The sequence below is a fragment of the Amaranthus tricolor genome, chromosome 5 (genome assembly GCF_026212465.1).
Source record: "Amaranthus tricolor cultivar Red isolate AtriRed21 chromosome 5, ASM2621246v1, whole genome shotgun sequence".
NCBI classification, from domain to species: domain Eukaryota; kingdom Viridiplantae; phylum Streptophyta; class Magnoliopsida; order Caryophyllales; family Amaranthaceae; genus Amaranthus; species Amaranthus tricolor.
In genome coordinates this window covers 9,883,503-9,890,624 of record NC_080051.1, presented here as the reverse complement: position 1 = coordinate 9,890,624, position 7,122 = coordinate 9,883,503, and positions in this window count along the sequence as shown.

The following is a 7,122-nucleotide window of genomic DNA, read 5'->3' as shown; positions in this document are numbered from 1 at the left end:
TTCCTAGATCTATGTGCGCACAGGGAGTCTAGTTGAGAGGAACATCCATAGCTCTAAGGCTATGTCTCTCTCGGATGAAGCTAGTCAATATCCCAATGACAATTCACTTCAAAACAGGGAGTAGGGAACCATGTTCCTCAACTCCATCAATGACCAGCTCGCAAGCCCGATCCATTGACCATATCAATATCAGCATAATCATTCATAAACATTTATCTCATTCATACAAATTTCACAAACTTTGAAATAAACATTTTACAAATGGTAGCCTGGCCAGACCCCTTTTTAAGGGACTGTTACTACTCACCAATAACGCTTCAAGAAGCGAAGTCCGTTTCTCCACGATCACTAGAAAGGTTCCTCGATGATGTCGTCTCCTGGAGCATAACAAACATAACATCACAACAAAGCGTTCGATACTACAAACTAGGTTCATATAACTCATTGTATCTCCTCCTATGATCGCATCTTAGTTCCATCTTCTATTCTAATAATTCTAATTTCAAAGATTGCGCAAGTTCTAATTCTAACCCCAACATATATAAAAAAAAATATAACCTTGTTTAAGACTATCTTATAACCTTGTAACGATCATACGTCTCTACAATTCCCTTTGTATTTCCAATTCAAACACTTCTAGTTCATTTAACTCAAACCAAGAAACTAAACAAGATTAACCAGCTATCCTAAAAGAAGAACACAACTAATTTATCCATTCAACTAATAACTTTCACACGAGCCCTGATACTTTCGATAATAACCAATCATATAAAATCAAGGGTTATATCCAACACTTATAATTACCCAACTATTAAATAAATAGCTAAAACAAAGAACTATCCACCACTAGCAAATTCACATGAATCAACTAACATTTAAGAACATCAAGTTTCAATAAACTTTCCACATTCAATATCCTATCAATATCCTAATCTTCGTAAATTCATACTAATTAATAATTCCACAATTAAGTTCTTATCACCATTTTGACCTATAATTATCATTAACAACATTCAAATCCAAATCCTCACCACTACCTATACACCATCAAGACACTACGAATCCATTCCCACAAATTGTTTCACAAGTATCTGGTATTATATCTAAGAGTATCAATCTATTAAATTATTCACCATTATCATAACTTGTCACAACTCTTAGTTCCTAACAATAATTCAGCAGCTAAATATACATATCCAACAGCTAGTCTCAATCAACAAAACTCATCTAATTAGGAATCCCATAATGGTTTTAGGACACCTCTTACTAAAACAAGCATAACTCACTCATACGGAAACCAAATGAGACGATTTAAGTGGCTACGCGACCATTACTCAAAGCTCTACTATTCTTATTAAGGCACTAAAACCCAAAAACAATTAAAACGATCCCAAAATAGCCAAAATAGAAGGTTCGTTATGGATTTTTAAGACAGCCTGCTAGTATTTCAATATTTTGAACATAACTCTCTCATATAAACTCATTTTGGAGCGATTCAAGTGCCCACGTGATCGCGACTCGAAGCTCTACAAATCTCATGAAGACACCAAAACCCCAAAACGACTCTAACTATTTCAAAAACAGCAATACAAATTCGGACAGAACAAAACGGAACCTCATTGTCGATCTTTATGACAGTCTACTAGTATTTTGGACATAACTTCCTCATATGAACTCATCTCGGGGTGATTCAATTGTCCACACGACCGCGACTCAAAGTTCTACAAATCTCAAGAAGACATAAGAACCCAAAAACAATCAAAACCATCCCCAAAATAGCTAAAACAGAAAGTTCAGTTTATGAACTGAATTTTCAGAATCCCAAATACTCAATTTGATACTAGAACTCAAATAACCCAAATAACCAATTCTAATCAACACAAAAAACAACTCAATTACTAATTAAAACTCATATACTCTAATTAATTTCAAGTTGATACCCAAATTGAATCCACGACCCAAAATGAATCCAAGACCCAAATTGAATCCACATACCAAACTACCTTAAAACATTCAATTAATACTTAAATAGAATAGTTTGTGGATTACCTCAATCACCATTGAAGGAAGAGGAAGGAGTTGGTATGGTGGTGTGGTGACACAGGCGCAGCCCAAAGGAGCCGGTGGTGGTGCTGGGCGACTACTGTCGCCGCAGAAAAACCACAACGTGGCTGCTGCTGCTTGGAAGACTCATGGCTGCTGTAGGAGAGGAAGGAGGCGTGTCTGTTGGTGGAGGGGAGAGGGTGGAGCAGTTGGTTTGGTTTGAGGAGGCGCACAAAACGTGAGGGAGAAGCAGAATAAGGTGTACTGATTTGGTGTTGTTTGAAAATGAGAGAGTAAGGGTAATGGATGAGTATAAGGGTTTATAATTAAGGAGTTAACGTAATGAGTCATAAATTACGTAGCGAAATTACGGTGATTCAACTTCATACTCATACTCACGAAAATATGAGATGGATAATACACACATATTTTTCGTCGTATAATTTATTTTTCAATACTTTATTTAAATTTATTTTTATAAAGATAAGATAGTAATCAATTAATAAAATATAATCAAAATACACTTTTATCGAAGTATTCTTTATATAAATTTTATACATTAAATAAAATATACCTCTTTATTGAAAATGTTAGCAAATGAAATACTTGAGTCAATATTATCAAAATAATAATATTATTACTCGGATTAACTTACTTAATAATCCCAATCAGCTTAATAAACTTATAATTAAGCTTTATTAAATGTAGTCTATTTCACTTATTCCCACTTCTTTTTAATGGGCTGAAGAAAGGGCAAATAGACCAAGAAAGATATTAATCTAACAGTTGGTCTTGGGAGCGATGGTCTCAATAAGAGACTAATAACCCAATCAACCAAATTATAGTTTTTCTCAATAAGCACTCAATACTTGATCTATTTAAGGTTATAATTGCTACCTTTAATAAATGTATTTATTTAATTTGTTTTGTTTGTTATTTGTTTTGAAGGAGTATATTACAAGATCAAGCACATATAGCCAAGATGAAATAGATGAGGTTCACAAGCAATGGGCAAAGCTCTTTAGATCAACTTTTTGTTAAACTAAATGTAATTTTGTAACAATAGTACTATTATTCGATCGTATGTGATCATATATATATATATACATATATATATATATATATATATATATATATATATATATATATATATATATATATATATATATATATATTGTAGTGGATGTCATGTAAAAGAATATCTTCTAATTAATGTACGTATTATTCAATCGTATATATTATAGCCTCGAATGTCCTCTATAAATATATATTATATTAATCCCTAGTCGATATACACAAGATTGTATATTTTATTATTTTAAAAAAAGGTCATTTGTATCTAAGTTTCAAACAAAACGATACAAATAACTTGTTATCTTTCGTTTTCAAACAATACAAATAACACTTATTTGTATCTTTGGTTTTCAAACGATACAAATAATGTGTTATTTGTAACCCTCTTGTTAGTAATAACCTCTAATATAAGATACAAATAAGCTTAAAAACAAGATACAAGTAAGAATTTTTTACTAGTGTTATAAGTTATAATTGATCATAATTGATCACTTTAAGGTCTGAATTGATCATTTGTAGATCAAAATTGAATTTTTTTTTAAGAACAAAGCAGCCATGAACTATTAATTATTTTCAAGAGCATTCATTGAATCAATTGGCAAATATAGCTTGAGATCGACACGTCCTTCGCCATCACATCCAGGGTAAGCAAACACCACACATACAACTTTATTTTTAAGTCCATTATGAACAAAAATTGTTGGGGAAAGAGTGGTACCACTATATTGATCGACGATTAAAGAATACAAGTAATCTTATGTTCCATTTGAACCATCATGTTGCATCGAATTGGAGTACTTGTACTGTGCCATGTTTTGACACTATTATTGATAGTGTTATTGACCATTCATTAGTTACTTGAAATTCATCCATAGAACAATACCATTATATTACATTCGTTTTTAAAATTCTGAAAAAAGAACCATATTTAGATGGAAATTGATCAGTTAAAGTCAAAATTGATCACTTTATAGACAAAATTATTTTTTTTATTTTAATTGATCTTTTTAAGGTTTACTTTAAGTTGAAATTGATATCTTTAAGGTCAAAATTGATACTTTTACGGTTAAAATTGAATATTTATTCTTTGATTTCTATAAGACTGGCCATTTTTATTTTTCAACTTTTGGCTTTTGGGTTGGCTCATACGAACGGTCTCATTAATCTAAACAACTAGTCTTGGACGAGACGGTCTTATAATAAGACAACCCATCTTTCTCCCCCATCTTCCTCCCCAGCCCAATTCCATTTCCAGTATAAAAAAAGGAAAAGGAAAAATATAATAACCGCCATATTTGAAAGAGCTATTCACGGAAAGGATTTTAAGATCAAAACTTCAAACTCGACAATTAGGAAAGAAAATCAAAACAATTTGTATATTTAATTCTTCACAAATCTCTGAAAATCTTCAAGAAACTATCAAGAAAATCGACATTTCATCTATAAAACTCCCAAAATCTCTCTAAGTGAGGATTTAATGAATGAATTCAACATGAAAATGACTTTACAGACATTACAAAGAGATATAGACGAGGATTCAATGTCAATTTATGTGTCACAATTTTATTTTAAACATATTCAATTTGAACTTAATGCGTTGCAATAACTCTATTCAATCTGAATACTTATCAGTAAATAGATAATTAAAGATTATAAATTTAAATTTGAGTTAGATTATAAATCATCAAATGCCAGTTTATATGTCACAATTTTACTATTAACATATTAAATTTGAACTAAATGCTACACAATATATCTATACAATTTGAAAACTTACTTTTTAAAAGATAAATGAATATTTTAAGTATAAAATTGAGTTAGATTTTAAAACATTAATTTTCAAATTATAGTCATAATTTAACTATTAACATATCCAATTTGAACATAAAACCTATACAATATCTTTACAGACTTTGAATAATTATTTTTAAAACGATAATTGAAGCTTATATGTTCAAAAATTGAGTTAGATCATAAAACATCAATTGTCATTTTATATGTCATAATTTAACTTTTAATATATTCAATTTGAACTATTTACAAATATATATAAATGTAATAAAGGTGAACGTAATATTCAATCCCATGACTACATTATAATTTTTTAGGTTTGGTATTCTTGTCTTCTTTCTCTAATCCAATTCTCTTTTTAAGTAATCTTCAATCCTAAATTATTTTAATTATGCTTTGAATTAATTTCTCATTTTTGATTCTTGAGAAAATTAGAATCAATAATCATAAAAAGCTATTTAATAGTTAAGGTTAAATAATCTTAAGGGTTTTGAAAAGGAAGAATCAAAACCTTTGAAAAATGGCAAGAATCAAGATGAATAATCAGTAATCATAAGAGAAAGAAATAAAAATGACAAAAATCAATAAAAGAAATAAAATGGAGAAAGAAAGAAGAGTAAGTTTTAATTATGAAAATGAAAAAGAAATTTGGACGAGACCATTGCAAGTTAAGACGAAGTATGGGCCTGCACCAAGTTTACGTCCTTTGGATTCACAAACCCGCACACAATCAGCCCCTTCTCTTGGGAACAGATTGCTCGACTCTTCCTTACACTTACGATCACCAAAATACACCCAAGAAACCAATTCTTGGTTCTCAGGCCAACCTGTGGGTTCCCCTTTTCCGGCTTCACTCACCTTCAAGATGTTCCCACGCCCTCACCTTGGAGTTTCACTCCCGAAGATTGAAGGTTACACAATAGTTGTTCCACAACCTATTGCTCAGGAGCGTTCCACGCTCTCTTTGTTCCGGTTGATTGAATAATGAACACACAAACACACAAGCATGAAAAGAAGAGAGAATCTCAGTTATGCACTTTGAAATTGAATGAAAATGAATGAAATCTGATTAATCACTAATGAGTTATTGAATGTAATCTATGATTGTCCATTACACGAGGCCTATGCACCTATATAGCTTTCTAAGGACTAACGGCTAGTTTACACATGTGACTAGCACAAGCTTTATTAAAACAGAAAACAGAAACTAGGCTAAGTACTGGAAGGCTTGTTCGAGTTATTCTTCTGACAGGGGCACCTTGGACAACACTTTATGAGTTCTGTGATGATCACTAGGAGGGTCCTAGGTCCATGATGGCTAGACCCAGGTGCAAAGATGTCAATTCCAGGTTGACTTGTCTCGGAGCACGTGTGTTCAGATCTCTGGCACAGGTGCAAAGTGGCCTTGTCGCAAACAGGTTGCTGGTCAGTACTTTGGCTGCTTGAGTATGTTTTGTGATCTCTAGGCTTCTCGTGTATTCCTTGGGCTTGGACATCTTGATCATGGCGTGTCTTGTTATTCTTATCATGCTCAAGACTTGGGTGCTTAGTAATATGCTTTTGAACAAGAATAGTAGGAACAGCTTGTCCGCTGGGAACAGCTTGTAGTTCCTCTGGGCTTGGACCATGTTCTGAGGGGTACGAATATGGTTCAACTCCTTCTTAGGAAAGAATTGACCTCAATTCTTGTTCCTCTGTATATAACTGCAAATCCCCAATATTGAAAGTGTTGGTGACTTTGTAGTCTGCAGGTAAGTCCACCTGGTAGGTATTGTCACCAAGCTTAGCAGTAATGAGGAAGGGTCCTGCTGTTCTGGACATGAGTTTGTTCCTCTTCAGTTGTGGGAACCTCTCTTTCCTTAAATACACCCAGACTAGATCTCCAGCCTTCAATGATTCTCTGCCCATGTTCTTCCTATCAGCTTCCTTTTTGTATCCTTCATTAGTCCTGCTGATATTCTCTTGGGTTACTTGATGCAGCTCCAGTAATCCTTCAGCTTGTTCTTTGGTATCCCTTTGCTTCCTGCCATAAAAATTAACATGTGTGAGATTAAATGTTAGCAATGGGTTTTCCCTATATACACGTTGAAGGGATGAGTGCTGTGTGGTATTGTTAGGTAGGTTTTCAGGTGGTAGCCCAGGTGGTAGACCTTTAGAAGAGGGATACTGATTCTTGAGTTTTCTCAGCTCAGTACTTTGGCTGCTTGAGTATGT